Below are 17,686 nucleotides of genomic sequence, written 5' to 3'. Positions count from 1 at the left end.
AAATGGTTCTATTAAGGCACTAGGTTTCAGGATAGATTGTTACACAGCAATGAGTAGCCAGAACAGTGTGATAATACCCATGCTCCCTTTGGGTTGGGTAGCTTTGAGCCTAAGCTCTTCACTGGCTTTTGGCGATCCTAAGTGGTAAGTTGGTTGATAAGAAATCCTTTTGCCCTTTTGAATATGTGTCAGTTAAGCTTTAGTAAAGCCCCAGCCAGTTAAACTCTGGTAAAGTAGGTTCCCTGTAGGACAGGCCTTGTTAAGGAAAGCCATAGGCATATTTCAAAATGGTTACTGTTTCCCAACCTCTGCTGGAAGTGCAAGGGAATTTTCCTCTGTTAGATTTAGAATCTGGTAGAGCTCCTGGAGGTAAAACTCAAGAAAGTATTTGGTATTCCCAAAGACTGGACCCCCTTGGAATTTTTATTGCTCACATCAGTACACATTGAGCCTCCAGCAATTCCTCAACTACAATATAAAATGGTTTTACCAATACTGGTCCAGATACAGGCTTTGCTTCTGGACTTCTGCTCCCAGTAAGTTGTGATTCTGTTTCTGTCCTTCCAGTTTTCAGAGGAGGCAGCAGTTTGCCCTGGGTTTTCAATTCTTTGATATATGTACTAAGAGTTTTTGATTTTCAATTCATTTATCTTTTTACTCGTAGGGAAAGGAGTGACAAATTTTAAGCTCTTTACATGTCAGAACGGAAACCAAGAGTCTAATGTACTTCATAAGATACTTCATCCAACAGCAGATTATGCCAGCTTCTCACACTCTCACATGGAATTTTTACCAAGATAGAGCACATTCTGGGCCATAAAACATACCTTAATATATTAAAAATAGTAGAAATCATATAAAATTAATTCTCAGATTATAATGGAAATAAGGGGGTTCATAACTACTAGACCTGCCTTACAAGAAATGCTAAAGGGAATTCTTCAAGTTGAAATGAAAGGGTGATAATTAATAACATGAAAACATATACAGGTATAAAACTCACTAATAAAGAGAAATATGCAGTCAAATTCAGAATACCCTAATACAGTAGTGTTGGTGTATAAAACACTTTTACCTCTAGTATAAAAGTTGAAAAACAGGGACTTCCCTGGTAGTCCAGTTGTTAAGACTCTGTGCTTCCAGTGCAGGGGGTGCAGGTTTGATCCCTGATTGGGGAATAAGATCCCACATGCACATACCGTGGTCAAAAAAATAAAAATTGTTAAAAAAAAATTATAAAAAGGTTGAAAAACAATAATAAAAATAACTATAACTATGATAATTTTTTAAATAATGCACAATATAAAAAAATGTAAAGTGTGACACAATAGCATAAAATGTGCAAGGAGGAGAAGGAAAACTCTAGAGCTTTTTTGCCCAACTGAAGCTAAGTTGTTATCAGTTTAAAATTGACTGTTTTATATATACAATGTTTTATGTAAGCTTCATGGTAACAACAAAGAAAAACCTATAGTAGTTACATAAAAGATATATAAAAAAGGAATTAAAGCATACCATTACCAAAAATAAATTACAAAGGAAGAGAGTAAGAGAGGAAGAATGGAACAAAGGAACTTTTTAAAAAACAGAGAACAACTAATGAAATGGTAGTAGTAAGTCCTTACCTATCAATAACTAGTTTAAATGAAAAGGAATTAAATTTTCCAATCAAAGATACAAAGTTGCTGAATGAAAACAACAACAACAACAAACCCCAAGCTCCAACTACATGCTGCCTACAAGTGATTCAGTTTCACTCTAAGGACACACATAGGTTGAAAGTGAGGTAATGGAAAAATATATTCTAGGGAAATTGTAATCAAAAGAGAACAGGGGAGGCTATACTTACATGGGATAAGATAGACTTTCAGTCAAAATCAGTCACAAGAAAGACAAAAAAAGTCACTAAATAGTAATAAAGGAATCAATTCAATAAGAGGATATAAGAACAATAAATATATAGGCACCCAGCACTGGAGCACTTAAATATTTAAAGCAAATATTAACAGACTTAAAGGGGGAAATGGACAGCAATAAAATAAGAGTAGTGATATTAAATATGCCACTTTCAACGTTGGATAGGCCATCAAGACAGAAAATTAATAAAGAAACAGTTGATCCATATATGGCTATGCTCAGGTACTAAGATAATTTCTTTTTTTATTAATGTACAATTAATCATAACAGGTATTAAAGATTTTGCCTATTTTGTTGCCTTGAATATTTACTGTGTAATTTAATTTAGACATGTCACTTAACTTCTTCAAATCTACTTTTCTCACCTTAAAAAATCTTTGAAATTTTTATTCTAAAACAAAGCCTTTCTAGTGCCTGGAACTTCAAATTAAACTATAAAATAAAATTAAATAAAAAATTAAAAAAAAAACCCACCTCATTTCAAAACCCAGCAGCTTTAAAAAACAGACTAAAGAAAATCCTCAAAAGGAGCAGTTAGGACCCAAGCAATCATATTTAGCTGCCAAGAGCACATGTATGCTATTTGACGATGTGCCTTTTCACAAGGAAATAGTACACCTTGTTTGTCTGGAAAAAATAATTTAGTGAGTTATTTGAAGTGATGGAAGTAATCTGAATGAGAACTTAAATTTAAAAGAAAAATTTGCTAAATTGTTCAACATACTGAAGAGGAGAATAATTTGGAATGTTACAGAAAAATAGTAGGGGAAGCCTAAGAATTTAAGGGTTAGTTATTGCCAGAATGATAACAAAAAGAATTGCTAATACTAGCACAAGAAAGAGGGAGATTAGGGGTGAGAGATGACATTTTTTTGGTTAAAAATTGTTCTCTGTGAAACATGAATCATCTATGTAATACATAAAAACATATGAGGTTTTACCAATTTTGTTGTTGTTGTTCTTGCACAGCTGCTTTATTTTATTTTTTTATCATTTTTAAATATAGCAGCGTGTACATGTCAATGCCAAACTATCCCTTCCCTCCACCCTTCCCCCCACCCCTGTAAACATAAGTTCATTCCTCTAAGTCTGTGAGTCTGTTTCTGTTTTGTAAATACATTCATTTTTATCAATTCTTTTTATATTCTGTATATAAGTGATATGATACGATATTTCTCTTTCTCTGTCTGACTTACTTCACTCAGTATGACAATCTCTAGGTCCATCCATGTTGCTGCAAATGGCATTATTGATGAAAAAAGTGGATGATATATATTTGACAAAGTCATTTCCTGAGTTTCCCCAGCATATATCCAACTATCCAAATACTTTGTGAATATTTTAGTCTTCAAGGAATTTGATAACCTTATTGAGAATATATAGCAACTGCATGAAAATGCCCAAGAATACTTTTACAGACCATACAAAGATTGGGAATGAAAGTATTACAAACAGTGCATAAGGCTAGAGGATAAGTATAGCAAAGAAATTATCAGAGTGGGATTCAAGGAACAAAAGCTTTTTAAGAGCCAGAGTGAATAGACAGACGTGGTTGGATTTTGGTGATAAAATGCTGGGGCCTAATGAAAGGAAGGCTGCTAGAAATGTCTAGTTTCATAAGTATTTCTTTCTGAAAAATATTTCTACTGGACTTAAAATTTGTGGTCTGGGTTAACAGTAGGATTCTAAGCATTGCCAGTCATGTGAACAGACAGGACCCAACTTTAATCAGGTTATGTAGAAGGGATGCCCTAAAGATGCATTGAGGCACAAATTCAAACGACATAGCACAACTGTGTGCTATAAGATAGCAAGAGCTGCAGCCAGGCCTCCTGGCAGTTACTTATGCTTCCTGTCAAGCAACTCTATCAGACAAATTTGATTTGTTGCAGTTAAATGATGGTGTCAGAAAGAAAGCAAAGGTGGCTCTTGAGCTAACAAGGCCAAAGGCAATGCTCATTCAGAGGCAAATCTGATTGTTTTCCTCTACTTAGTCATTCCCTTTCATATAAATTTCTTTAAAATTTCACCCCTTGTGACATCTACATCTCTTGTCTATTTAGATTTCTGTTATGAATAAAAATTACTTATTATAGAGCATTAATCATTGCTGCCCCACTTTTTCAATTGGTCTACATTGAACATTGTTTTTGAAATGTGTTTGAATTCAAACCATCTGTGGTTTGAATTCTCCTGTGGCCTGATTAATCCAAACAACAGTTTGTAGGGATGTTTCAGAAGAGTGTGAATTGAAGTGTCCTTTCCTGTAGTGAAATACAACATTTTGTGTTTTATACTTTACATGATCTATAACAATTGTTGATGTTTTTTCTAAGTATTTGAAAATATAGCACCTTAAAGATTCTGCAACTGACATGTCAAAATATAAAGAGATGTAAGATCTACACATTTTATATTGCATAATTCGCTATATTGTACATATCTACAATATACTGTACCATATACTGTACTATATCTACAGCAGTCAAGCAGATGCGTTTGCATGGGATGTCTCAGGGGTCCACATTCTGGGCCAGTGTTTGTCCATTAAAGACTCTTAGGATAGTGCTATGTTTAATCAATGGTAGCTCTGCCTCCAAAAGTGTCTTTATCAGTTCTCAGCGAAGCATCCGGAGTGATATTTCCAAAACTTAAGTCAGAAAACTTTATTCCTCTACTCAGGACCTCAGAACCAATGAGATTATTGGTTCATTAGAGACAGTACCAAAACTTGAGCAAGACCTCTGATTCCAGGGTTAAGAACCTGGCTCTGGTGAGAGACTGCCATATTTCAACTCTCCCACCATCACTTACTGGATTTCACTTAGTCTTTAGGGCAAAGTACTTAACCTTTCTAAGTCTCAGTCACCTTTTCTACAAAACTGAGAAATAATAGTACTCACTTCATAGATTCAGGTTGAAGAGTAATCAAATTAATTTATGTAAAATGTTTAGGACCTGCCACATTGTAAATATTTCAATGAATGCTAGTTGCTGTTACTTTTTAGATAAACAAGCACTTAATGCATTACATTGCTAAGACTCTTGCCTTACTATGATATAGATATGATATATTGTATATGATTATCTCTGCCTATAAATTAATGATGCTCATTTCCAACATGTGAACTTATATAATTCTTATGAAGGTCAGTCAAACATGCATATATATTGGTTAATTGATACTAGTAACTACAACATTGCTGACAGACAAGGGAAGTCTAATTGGTATAATTATGTCATGGTGTTATCTCCTCAAAGGAAATGCAGTCATAAGAATCAAACTCAGCCTTAAAACAAAGACAATTATTTATATAAGTATAGTCTAAAAAGCCAATGGTAGTGCAGTAGTATGTTTAATCTTCTCCACAAATAAGAAGAGTAAGGCTTTCAACAGCATAATTTTATTCCAAGGACAATAATACATGCAGTATTTTCTTAGGCTACACAGCTAAACATGACATTGTTTCAAATAAAATTTTTACTACTACCGTGTATTTAAAAGGTTACAAGACTTTTGAGGGTGTTGTTATTTATTCACTTTTTATATAATGAATATATCAAATAAATATGTGATTTGTAAATTGTTTCCAAAATTGATTGATTTCAGAGGGCAGTTAATGAGTATTTTAGAACTTGTGTTCACTGTGCTGCTTGACTAATGAAGATGTCCCTTTGAAGACAAACTTGGATTAAAGAGATTGGCTATTTTATGACTTTTATACATCTTGCTATGGACTTGATGTCTAGTGTTACAGTGCCCCTCATGGAGGGGCAAGGCACTGCTGCATGCACAGTTCTATTTAAGTGGTTCTTGAAAGGTGACCCTCACTGGCATTAACTCTTTTAATTGTCTTTGGCCTATGCAAATATTGCACAAGGTTGCAATTCTATAAACAGGGATTCTCATCATGATTGCCAGTGAATAGCCCTGTGATTTATAACATCTGGCTTAATAGATCAGTGCCCTGAAGCAGCATTCACTCTGTCTGTGAGAAACGCAACATATAGGGTTTCAGTTGCTCAAACTATTACCTTATTGAGCTTAACTATTTGTCGTTGAGTATAACAAGGAAATGTCTTGAATCAACTGTGAGTAAAATTCTGGAAAAATAAAAGCTTAGTTTAAAGGCCCAGGAATATTCTGGAAGATTTTCTATTAGAGTCAGTTGAAGCACAGCTGATATACTTTCTGTTATACACAGTATTTCAAATTAACAGACATTCCAGCTTTTTCAACAACCAGAAAAGAGCCAATGACACATAGAAACCTAGAATGAAGTGCCACTGATTCCTACTATTTATAAAGTGTAGCTTAGATGCTTAGAATCAATAAGAATGATTCTTCTCATCTCTAGGGCACACAGACTTCAGGTTTTTGGGGGTTTTTTTTGCGGTACATGGGCCTCTCACTGTTGTGGCCTCTCCTGTTGCGGAGCACAGGCTCCAGACACGCAGGCTCAGCAGTCATGGCTCACTGGGCCCAGCCGTTCTGCGGCATGTGTAATCTTCCCGGACCGGGGCACGAACCCGTGTCCCCTGCATCGGCAAGCAAACTCTCAACCACTGCACCAACAGGGAAGCCCAGACTTCAGTATTTTATATTCAATATAAGGAAACACATATTCTTAAGCTACAAAATATATATACATTATACATTATATTATATACATATATTTAATATACAATACAGGATATCACTTATAATCCCATGTTTCAATGTCCAATAGTTTTCTCCTTTTATACTGCTCCTGGTTTCTTTTATATTTTTGGTCTATGTTAAAGATATTGAAACAAACTTATTTATGAGAGTACACTGAAATGACAGGAGTCTAAAGATTGCATGAAGTGGACATAAATAAATTTGTCAGTTCTTATAAAATACTACTTTGATCTGTAAAGTTTATATACAGGAGGAAACCTGGTAAAGGAAAAATGCCTTAGACTTTGAATGAGGCAAGTATGGGATCATATTCTTTTATGTGGAATCTTTGTGACCTAAGGTAATTTACTTAACCTGTCTGTAGAACTCAGTCATTGTGGTCTACTTTTCAGAAGGGGATTTAACACTGGGTGAGGCAGCTCCCTTCAGATATGGGCAATTCCTGAGGAAAGAGATGACCCCAATCTTCAGCAGGCAGCCCTCCCAGCAGTGGAGGGAGCAATGAATGCCTGAAAGGAGATCTAAGCAAGGCATCACAGTACCCAGGACTGTCAATTATTTTGCTAATTCTTTTCTATATTCAAAACCAAATTTTCGACCCCAAACAATAATCCCCTCCTCTCTATATCTTATAGATCACATACAAAAATTCTCCCCCTTTATTGTCATTATTTTAAACTGCTTTTTAATCATTGACTTCTTGCATGAATAATATAATAACATAGAGAAGCAGTGATTTAGCAGTTGAGTGTGGGATTTGGAGATAGACTATTTGATTTTATGCCTTAGTTCTGCCAATTATTTAGCCATGAGAAATTAGTGAAGATTTATCTTTCTTTACCTTGGTTTCCTAATTCACAAAATGGTGATAATAATAGTGCTAACTTTGTAGGTGGCAAGGGTTTGATGAGTTTAAAATAACACTTGGGAAGCCCTATTGACATCTGACATAAAATAATCACTATATAAGTATCAACTTTTATTACTCTGTCCTGTGCTGTGTTGTAGAATCCTCTTTGACATGACTCAGTACTTATTACTATACTTGGCATGTTTTCACTGTAATCGAAGGAAATGAATTCAAAATCCATTATTAGCATTAGAGAGTTTTATAACATTCAGATCCCTCCCCAAATTGTCGTTTTATTATATTAAAATGGGGAAAAAAATCTTTCTGCCTTGAAAGATTTTGAACTATTTTGCTATTTTGAACACTATGTAAGATAATATATGTGAAAACACTCCCTATCTTACAGCCAAGAAATTCCTCTTCGATGTTCCTAACATACCATGCGTTCTCATGTCCCAGATCTTTTGCATATAGGCTGTTCTGCCTAGAGTTCTTCCTTGTCTCTCTCCCATCTTTTGACTTCTATTTGCTCATCAAACTTCAGGTTTCTTCTTCTCCATTGAAGTTTCCTATAGCATCTCAGTTAGTGCCATGCACCCATGCTCCCCTGAAACTCTGTAGCTAACAATAGAATCTCGTTTATTCAACTTTTTTTGTAACTATCCATTTTGTTGGGGGCTTTTTGTGTTTTTCTAGGTGACTTGAGTCTTCTAAAGGAAGGTCTTATTCATTGCTTTGATATTCCCAAGCCTAGCCCAGCATCTGGATCACTTATTAATAAGTAGGGAGGGAAGGATGGGATGGGATGGGATGGGACTGAGCCAAATCTTTCAAAAACTGTTGGATCTGTTCAAAAACAGATGATTTAAGATAACTAGCAAAATATTCATGTCTACTTTACAAGTAGAAATTCATCTCACTTTCTGTCAAAATTATCAAAACTAATCTTTCCTGGATTGAATTTCTCAACACTACTTCAAAATCATAGCCATTGTTTTGCTCAATAGCTCAGCACTGATCAAAGCAAACTCTCCTCTCTATCTCTAATAACCTTCGTACAAAGTATGTTCACAGTGCAGGTGATTTTTGAATGTTTCTTATTAAACATGACAGAAAAAAATAGTTAAAAGTAGGAAAAAAACTGCCTGAAGTGACTTAGTGTCTTATATGTTATATTATATCACCCTTACAGAGTGAAGTAAGTCAGAAAGAGAAAAACAAATATATATTAATGCATATATGTGGAATCTAGAAAAATGGTACCGATGAACTGGTTTGCAAGGCAGAAATAGAGACACAGATGTAGAGAATAAATGTATGGACACCAAGGGGGAAAAGCAGGGGTGGGGGTGGTGGTGTGATGAATTCGGAGATTAGAATTAACATGTATACACTAATAGGTATAAAATAGATGACTAATAAGAACCTGCGGTATAAAAATATAAATAAATTAAATTAAATTTAAAAATTATATCACCCTAGCTGGAAGTATACACACACACACACACACACACACACACACACACAAACCCTCCACAGGTGATAATATCAATGGTGATTAGATTAGAGTTCATATTTTTATGAGTTGTTATAAAGGCAACTGAAAATTTCCAACAGATCCAATATTTCTTACATTGCATTTGCCTTTGTTGTTGAAGCTGTGGAATTGGTCAACTCATCTTTCTGAGGACTACAACAGAGTGAAAATAAGAGAATAGGACATAGAGGTATTATAGGTGTCACAACATGTTAAAATCCATAATCATCCTTAGGAATGGCTACACTATTCAGTTAGTATTTGTAATATTTTTTTAAGAAATAGACTGTTTTTATTACAACAGCTATGTCTCGCCTTTTTTCTCTTCTTTTCTTCTAGCTTTATGGTGGTTCTTTTTGAGCATCTGGCTACTACAAATATCCTCTAATTAGCAATGCTTTTGACATTACATCTATTGTACAAAGAAGATTGAAATAGGATAGGAATTCAAAAAAACTGATGGAACAGATTGTGTCTAGTAATGCATTCCTCCCCATTCTCATGCCTTTTGTTAACTTTGCAGAATTAGGAACAGTGCTTCTGGGTCAAGTGAAATTTCATATGCAAGGTTTGGTAAGTTTCATTCCCACTTAAACCTTCATTAAACCCCCAAATTTAGCTATGCTCCTCTAGAGACCAGTTGCTCATGCTTTAAGAAGTAAGAGTAGCAATACTGCTTACTGGCCACACATATTTTTACAGGAAAATGCAGATAATGATGTTGCCCCTTACTTTAAGAGCATATACAGTTCACTCTCAATTATCCAGAAGTGATTGTCCATTTTGCTCATTATTTCTAACCTTTATTTCTTCCTTTTCCTTAGTCTTAATATTTTTGGACTTTGCATTGTGCCAGCAGAAACTGGAGAGGAAAAATGATGAAATATAGAATATAAATGAATATTGTGTTGTCATTTCTAGCTTTTTTAAAATGAAGCTATATTGAAATAATTACATCAATTTTTGATCACTTGGCTTGTATTTGTAGCTTTTTCCTTGTGTGAAAAAAATGGCTAAGTAAATTAACAGGATAAAGATTCCAAAGGAGACAATTAAAAAATACCTAATAGGGCTTCCCTGGTGGAGCAGTGGTTGGGAGTCCACCTGCCAATGCAGGGGATGTGGGCTTGTGCCCCGGTCCGGGAAGATTCCACGTGCTGCAGAGCTGCTAGTCCCGTGAGCCATGGCCGCTGAGCCTGGGCTTCTGGAGCCTGTGCTCCACAACGGGAGAGGCCACAACTGTGAGAGGCCCGTGTACTGAAAAAAAAAAAAAAAAAAAACAGAAACGAAGACCCAACACAGCCATAAATAAAGTAATTAATTAATTAAATTTAAAAAAAAAAAAAAAAAAAAAAAACTAATAGGAGAAAACTTGCAATAATTTCACATCAATTATTTATATCAAACAATGGATTCCTAATACTTACAAATTAGACATGTATCAATTGAAGTCACTCCCTACAGAGTCTCTATGTGAAATCATTTGTTAGACCAATTTAAGTTACAATTTAAAGCTAAAATTAATTTAATTTATATATTCTACAGTTGCAACATGTTCCTATTTTTTATCTGAATTCATCTCTAATTATTTTGAATTTATGATGCCCTTTAATTTTTCCAGTACAATTTAGGCATTATTAACTATTCAGGGACTATCCTTTACCCATATATAGCAAAAAGACAATTTCTTTTTTTCCTTCACCCAAAATATCTTGCATACTGACCTGAAGAACCTAAACTCCCCCCAAAATGCACTTCCAAAAGTCATATACACTCCAAACTCAACGATCAGTATAATCTGGGCTCAACATTTCTGTCAACCATGTTTCCTAGTCTTCTTCAGTTCTTACACTTTATACTATTTAGGTCACCCTCCTCATTTTCTCACAAATACACCATGAGGTTTTTAAGTCCATTTTCTGATACAGTGTTCATCATTGTAATATACTTCTTCCAATTCTGTATCTGTGGGAGTATTGTGAAGTCAACCAGACATGGTTTCATATAATAAAAATCGTCATTAAAATAAAAATTATGATAGCGTTAAAAAGTGTGTAATTACAATATGCAATGTTTTTAAATATTATCTCATTTAGTTCCTCACAATAACCCTACTTATGAGGTACATATTATTGTTGTTATACAGATTTACTGCCCAGGAAATTAAGGTCAGGTGGTTGACAGACTTGCCCAGAAAACTAGTAAATGAAGGATGTTGGGATCTCACCCCAGATAGTCTGATCCAGCATTTACCTTTTCAGGCTCTCTTTATCACTTATTTGCTTGTGACTTTATGTAAATGACATAACCTCTCTAATCCTTTATTTCTTCCTTTTAAAAATGAATTTGTATTTGTGTGTGTAGATGCTTTATATCAGCCATTTCTCCAAGGATCCCTGGTATGTAGAAACCAAGATCTGTGGGCTAGGTGTGCTCATTGTATCAGAGTTTCTTTACTTCCAAGTGCTCTTAGCAGATAGAGGCAGAAAACAACACATACACATACATCTGTAATGACTGTATATCTATCAATTATATTATAGCCTACAAGTTTGTACTAATCCCTTTAATGCATATCACAGAACAGAGTTTATTCTAGTTTTCTCCTTTTCCATATTTGTAGCTCCCTTCTTCAGTGTTTGTGAATCTTGATTTAAATATGTGTCAGCATATTAATAGTTTGTGAAGATTGGTCTATAATTAAATTTTATTCAAGTAGCAATGAGATTACTATTCTTTTTGACCTGGTGTAATTAACTTCACATTTTGGGAAAGATAATCATTTAGACTGCTTTTGAATATTTTCTGCTGAGTTTTAGCTTTGTGCTGGTTTTGGTCATGACCACATGACAATTTTACTATTAATGTATTTAAATTAAAGTTGAAAATGCAAGAACAATGTACACAAAACAAGAACATGGTAGCATGTTAAATATTAGAACTTAATTCTGAGATTTTTCTTGGGAGTTGGAAGGGGAGATTCAGAATTTCAGCCAAACATAGTTTTCAACATGTGTTTAAAAGCATTATTCCTAACCCTTATGCTCAGTTAGGATCAGATCAATGTCTTATTGATCTATCAAAACTGGAGGCTACATATAATATTTTAGAATCATAGTAAAGTCCACATGTGTGATCCATGTTTGAAATACAGTTATACATTATCAATGAGGCCCATAAGCTAAACAAGAATCATTCACAATTCTAAGACCCTCTGTTAACAGCGTGACTCAAGTATTTTTCACACTCAGGCCTGGAATTCTCAAGGGTCTTAAATGTAGAGATTATTGATTTTAAACAATTACACAGGTACAGTCCAATCTTAAATAATGTTTGTCAAATGGCTTCAGAATATAGGGCTGGACACCTAAAGATAGCTAATTTACAGCTGGAATGGCTAAGCTTTCTGTCTCTGGAGATGCCTGGTTTTTGACTCTTGTCTGAGATAAAGGCAGTGGCATTTATGATGTGCTGTTTAAAGCTGGAAACTTTTCTGGTAATCCCGCTCCACCCAGGGTTGGCTTCTTTACCAATAGTTCAACGAGCTCAAATAGTTTGACAAGCCTGGTTTGGCCACTTGAAGAACTTCTTAGAGTTTCCTCTAGCTGCTCTCCTGAAGCTAAGATTTCTCATGAAAACTTGGCAGTGCAGCCAGAGGCTCAGTACAACTCAAGGGCACAAAGATTGTCTCTCAGACCTTTGATGGCTGCCTGAAACCTACTTCTCTTGCTCTGTATGTTTTACATTTAAATAAAATCCTCATGTGAAATCTGCTAGGTCTTTCAAATATCCAAACAGTGGAAAACATTACAACACCACACTGACTACTCTGGGTAATAGTGGAATATTATTTCAGGCAAGTCTAATATGGATAGAAGGTGTGGTAAATTTGGTAATCAACTCCAACACGGGTTAAACTACAAAAGATAAGACAATATTGAATAGGTAACTCAGAACAGACCAAACACATGACTCCATACCTCCCTGGAGGTGCCAGTGTTTATAAGGTTCAAGCACCTATTTGATCCAGCTGAAGGAAAACCTGGTGTGATCTTCATTCTGTGTTTTAATTGGGGGAATTTATAGGGCCCCCATGATGCCTGATTCTTCCTCTGTATCCTGCAGAAGGAAAACTGATCCCTGCGGAGAATATTTGATTCAAGATTATTCTTGTTAAATGGAGCTAAAATGTATCCCTAGACTTTCTCATATTTGTTGCTTCTCACAAATGTGCTTTTGTGGTAAGCTCAGGCATGTTCTTAGAAGGGAGATGATCTGGAGTTCAAATTCCACCTCTAACACTAGCTAAATGTTACACCTTTTTTGGTACATTTTGTTACATTACAGTCCTTATCCATAAAATGAGGATAATAGCACTACTTACTTCATGGAATTTTATGTGTTAATGAGACAATGCATGAAAAACATTAACACAGTGCTGGCTTGTAAGTGTTCAATAAAGGCTAGCTTATTTGATATTTCTAATCACATGGTTAGACAGTCTAAATCTCCTCTACAAAGTCATTCTTGACAGAATTAATTTTGCAGTTAATGCTAATGCTATGTCGTCCATGTGTTCTGAATATCCAGTCCATAAGTCATATTTAACTGGTGAAATTTAACAGATGTAGCACTAGACTTAAAATGACTGCTTGCCTTAAAAATCAATGTGACCAGGGCCATTTCTGTATGTGGTCCCAGGAAATATCCTTATGACTATCCAGTTTCCTTTTTTTTTGGAGATCATTAATATGCTCTTTTCTGGACATTATATAGTAAAATGTGTATCCAAGTCCCAGGCAGACATCATTGGTCACTCTTTCTGCACTGTAAAATGCAGCGTTGCTTTGTGTTCATACTTTTTTCTTTATTTGAGATAAAATCATTGTAATTCAAATTTCAAAGGGGTTCTTTTTTGTTTAGGTGAACACTTGAATAAGGACTTTTACTTTATATCTTATCACTGCCATATCTCTTGAAGATTTCTGTGGGAAAGTGAAATAGTTTTATTTATTTACTCTATAAATTATTAATTTATTAATTCTATAAATAGTTTTAAAGATAAAACTATTTATAGAATTAACAACAAATATAGAGGTTCAAACCTTGAAACATTCACTATCAGTATCCATTTGACTTTGAAATCAGACATTGACACTTTACAAATATTCAGTTGATACTAAGTAAAATGGTAGCATTTGCTTTAGAGTTAGAAAACATGCATGCATAGTGCAAGATTTAAATATACCTGACCTGTGTTATTCATTTTGAAATACTTCTTTGTGTGAGAAGAGAGGGCATCCTACATGATTATTAGCTTCAGAGCCATTTAAAGTGTTTGAAAGGAAGTGCATTATTTGAGAATAGCACATAAAAGGGGATTGTCAAGACTTGGTGAAATTTTATTAATAACTCAGGTGATTTAATAAAACATCCTACCCACTGAAAGCTCAAATCTGTTTGGTAAGAATTATATTTTTGAATTGAAAATTAGATATTTCCAGGGTGATTTTGCCCTTTTGAAAGAACCAGTGAGTAGAAAGAATCCACCTTCCTTTCCTATTAAGTTAAATGTCACCAAAGTCACTAGTACCTTAGTTTCTTTTTAGAAAATTCAAATAATTAGAATTGTAAGAACTCTCTAAACTTCTAAAAATAAATGATTGAATTTACGTATGAGATATCAAATTTATGAGAAATCTGACCATCACAAAAAATATTGTTTGATAGGAATATGTTAAAAATAAACAACTAAGAAGACATTTTAAGAAGAGGCCGGGGCTTCCCTGGTGGCGCAGTGCTTGAGAGTCCGCCTGCCGTTGCAGGAGACGCGGGTTCGTGCCCCGTTTCGGGAGGATCCCACATGCCGCGGAGCGGCTGGGCCCGTGAGCCGTGGCCGCTGAGCCTGCGCGTCCGGAGCCTGTGCTCCGCAAATGGGAGAGGCCACAACAGTGAGAGGCCCGCATAACGCAAGAAAAAAAAAAAAAAAGAAGAGGCCGAAGGAAGAGCCTGAACTTATCTCTTCCCAGAGATAAATACCTACATGTGGATTAATTGCCTCAGAAGAGAACCTGAAAACTAGTTGATCACCTGTTTCACAACAAAGAATAAAAAGGACTACATCAGGATGGGTAGGAGGGACAGAGAAAAGTTCTCACCCCAAACCCCACCCCTGGCCTGGCCACACATAATACAGAGGGATCTTATTAGAAAGGCTTTTCTCCTGGGAGAGCAAGTGTGGGACCCCACATCAGACACACGGGCCCAAGAATTCTACACCAGACAGCTGAGTTCCCAAAACGTCTGGCTTAGAAAACTAATGGGGCTAATGTCCAAGGGTCCAAAAAAGCTATTGGAAACTGAGACTCCCCTCTTAAAGGGCTCACATGCAATCCTTCTCACTCAGAGACCCTGCAAAATATCAGTGGTTTGAAAACTGCTGAAACTCTTTGTGAAGGAGAGTTGTTTGCAAATCTAAAAGCATCAGTTGGGGGGTTGCAGGGGGTGTAATATGGTGGTAATACTCATAGGAGGCACTGGCAGAGGCCATTGTGTTCCTCACCTCACCTGCTACCACAGACCTGAGAGCTTGGATGCACTACCCTGCCACGAAGCTGAAGCTGGAGAGCTCTGGCAGCTGCAGCATCCCCCCACACCCTGACTGGGGTGGCACAAATAGCCATGGCATTCTCCTTCTCCCTAACTAAAGTCTGCAAGTGTGGGTGGCTGTGACATTCCCCTGCCCCCCTGGCTGGGACTGGAGAACACAAGCAGTCATAATATTCTCCCACTCCTGGCCTAACGGCTGACTCATGTGCACAGACAAGGCACTTGTGTAACTGATTGCTGAAGCCCAGGGGTAGGTGCTGTCAAGACATTTTCCTGCTGCCTTCTTGAAGCAAGAGAGCAAGTCCCACCCCCTATAATCTCCAGCTACCTAGCTAAAGCCAGTGGGTGCATGCAATCCGCATAGGGGACACTACTGGCTGGCCTGGCCCTGGTGGCCATGGGGGCTGGTGTTCTTGAACTTCATGACACTGGAGCAATCGGAAAGACAGCTGTTGGCAGGCCACCATACCCAGGGCCCTGCTGAGACAGCAGACTGAAACATAACCCTGTCTTATATGAAAAAGGCTTATTTACTTAGCCTGGAGCTTCATCCTGAGGGACAGGCTTCAGGTTTCCCACATATCTAGAGGCTAAGGAGGTGCTCCCAGGGACTGTAAGTGGGGAAACACCATCCTTGCACACCCCCTTGGCCTCATTAGGGCTTGATGAGGCTCCTCAGAAAGGAGCTTATACACTCACCAGGAGCCCCAGTTTTTGCAACCACAGCCGAGGAGAGACCTACGGATCTTCTGGTCTGGAGGTCAGCAGGGATTACAGAGTCCTGTCATCCTCATGCAGTAGCTGACCCACAACTGAGCCTGATGAGTGCCCTGAGCTCCAACCAGCCCACACATAGATCAATCCACACCCAGGATGGGCAAGTGACTCCAACCCTCTCCTCCCCATACGGCAGTCACAGCCCTATCACAGCTGGCAGGCACCTACAGCCCACATGAGGGATGGCCATAGAATGCCTGGGTCTGGTGGCCAGAGGAGACTGCACTTCTGGGCCACACAGAACAGCTTCTAAAGAATACCACTCTTTCAAGACCAAGGCTCTCCAGTAGAGTCTTCAGACAACTGGTCCCAAAGTCCCAGGAACATCCTCCTCTCCTCAATCATGGTTTGTGGTCTTGTCATCAGCAACCTGAATCTCAAACCTGGGGAGTGCCTCAGAGTGTTGGGCAAGGTGGCCCTGGACGCCAAGAGCTTCGTGCTGAACCTGGGCAAAGATGACAACAACCTGTGCCTGCACTTCAACCCCTGCTTCAGTGAGCACAGGGACACCAACACCATCGTGTGTAACAGCAAGGATGGCGGGGCCTGGGGGTCTGAGCAGCAGGAGTCTGTCTTCTCCTTCCAGCCTGGAAGTGTTGTGGAGGTATGCATCTGCTAACCAGAGCTAACCATCCAGGTGACTGGTGGATACAAATTCAAATTCCCCAACTGCCTCAACCTGGAGGCCATCAACTATCTGGCAGCCAATGGCGACTTCAAGATCAAGTGCATGGCCTTTGAGTGAAGCCAGCCGGCCCATGGCCCCCAATAAAGGCAGCTGCCTTTGCTCCCCCTGGAAAAAAAACTGACAGAGGTAGCCACTTTCTGTAATACATGTAGACAAACACAGAGAGACAGACAAAACAAGGAGACAGAGAAATATATTCCATATCAAAGAACAAGGCAAATCCCCAGAAAAATACTTTAAGGAATCAGAGATAAGCAACCTACTTGACAAAGCGTTCAAAATAATGTTCATAAAGACACTCACTGATCTCAGGAGAAGAAAGGGATGAACATAGCAAGAAGCCAACAAAGAGAAACTATAAGAAAGAACTGAAGAGAAGTGATAACTGAAATGAAAAACACATTGGAAGGGTTCAACAGCAGAATGGATGAAACAGAAGCAGATTGGGAGTCTGGGACTGACATGTACACACTGTTATTTTTAAAATAGGTAACCAACAAAGACCTGTATAGCACAGGGAACTCTGCTCAATATTCTGTAATAACCTAAATGGGAAAAGAATTTGAAAAGGAAAGATACATGTATATGTATAACTGAATCACTTTGCTGTACACCTGAAACTAACACAACATTGTTAATCAACTA

The 17,686-nt window shown here is 37.2% G+C and overlaps 1 pseudogene; it reads left to right on the top strand.

Annotated features, from left to right (window-relative positions):
* The first annotated feature begins 16,696 nt into the window (after positions 1–16,696).
* On the top strand, positions 16,697–17,098 carry LOC103087604 (galectin-1 pseudogene; annotated as a pseudogene).
* Positions 17,099–17,686: the final 588 nt, after the last annotated feature.

The sequence above is a fragment of the Lipotes vexillifer genome, unplaced genomic scaffold, assembly GCF_000442215.2.
Source record: "Lipotes vexillifer unplaced genomic scaffold, Lipotes_vexillifer_v1.1 scaffold153, whole genome shotgun sequence".
Taxonomy (NCBI): Eukaryota; Metazoa; Chordata; class Mammalia; order Artiodactyla; family Lipotidae; genus Lipotes; species Lipotes vexillifer.
The sequence above is the reverse complement of the archived record's forward strand: the minus strand, read 5'-3'. Positions and strand labels throughout refer to the sequence as shown.